At 32.3% G+C, this 1,402-nt stretch overlaps 1 protein-coding gene across 2 annotated transcripts in view; it reads right to left on the reverse strand.

The window, feature by feature from the left end:
* LOC109475515 (serine/arginine-rich splicing factor RS2Z33-like) overlaps window positions 1-1,402 on the reverse strand; it is a 12,957-nt gene that overhangs the window by 2,603 nt on the left and 8,952 nt on the right. The gene's annotated exons all lie outside the window — the stretch shown is intronic.

Below are 1,402 nucleotides of genomic sequence, written 5' to 3' on the forward strand. Positions count from 1 at the left end.
GTGGTATTGCTTGAAACAATACACAGTATCCTAGCATATTGGAGCATTCTGGAGGAAACAGAGTAGCTTGAAATAAGATACATTATACAACTATGAACACAACTTACTATGGACTTTCCTAAAAGTAACCATTGCCAGACTTAAGGCCCAGACATAAAATGCTACACAAACCTATATGTAACCAAACTACGTACAACTTAAGTATGCACTATCCAATAAAATAGTCATGCCAGCAACTGCCAATAAGTCACGGTGGTACATGTACATACATGTATATATTTGTACCTCTTATTACAAAACAGCTCTTAACTTCGTAACCCTAAGCATGCATTGAGTGTAGTTACAAATGTAAATAATGTGTAAATTCCTTACACATGCACACATCTTTATGTTAAATACAATCCACACTTTGAAAATGATAAATGTACTAGACAATATACAGTACATGTATTGTATGTATGTAACAAAAGCAAGGCTGGCTGTAACCAAGATTCAAGCATCCTGAAATAGGTATTCCATCAGATAATGTTTCACTGATGATGGCACAAAGCTCCAATGGCACTTATTGGTATATAGGAAGCATGGGGAACTTCCTTTCACTACCAAGGCAGTCTGTGTCTAGAACATTTCTGGTCAAAATAATAGAGAAATGGGGGTAAATTACAGCAAGCTGTACTACATACACATTGTACCACATATCATAAAACAAATCATACATATACATAATTTAAAGCCTAAAAGAACTATATGGTGATTATAATATATATTGGATTATATTAAATAAACTTTTTAAAATTATCTTTTTTTGTAAACAAGACATGTCATGCCCATGCATAATTACATTATACTGTTCAAAGTCATTTTATCTACATGTACATTTTTTCACCGGGAAGACAAGAAAGTATCATCAGCACAGGTGTGTGAAAATGTTATTGCAAAGTTTCAAATATTTTTATACAAAAGTCTTGATCTCTCATTCTGCATTTCTCTCTGAAAACTCTTTTACCTGCTAGACATTAACACCACTAACATTGTGTGAGCTTCTTTTGGCCATTTTCACACACCTAGTCACAATTCTTTCTTATCCCTCAATCCCAGTACAGAATTGGTTATAACAGATAATAATCTTCCTACTTATTTTGATAAATTGAAACAGACAATAACACAGATTCCCTTGTCAATTGCACAAAATAGGGTGAAAAACAAAAGATCAATGTTAATGAATGAGTACAGCCCTTTTATTTTCATTATATATAAAGTCATGTATATCAAACTTGTGATAGACAACTACTACGTGTAGGTAACCATTACTGTATAATAATATAGACGAGTAAAATCCTTCCATAATACTTGATTCTAAAATTATATAATACATTGCTAACACAGACCACAAAATAAATGT

Source organism: Branchiostoma belcheri, unplaced genomic scaffold, assembly GCF_001625305.1.
Source record: "Branchiostoma belcheri isolate BF01 breed outbred unplaced genomic scaffold, Haploidv18h27 scaffold34, whole genome shotgun sequence".
In the NCBI taxonomy this organism is placed as follows: Eukaryota; Metazoa; Chordata; class Leptocardii; order Amphioxiformes; family Branchiostomatidae; genus Branchiostoma; species Branchiostoma belcheri.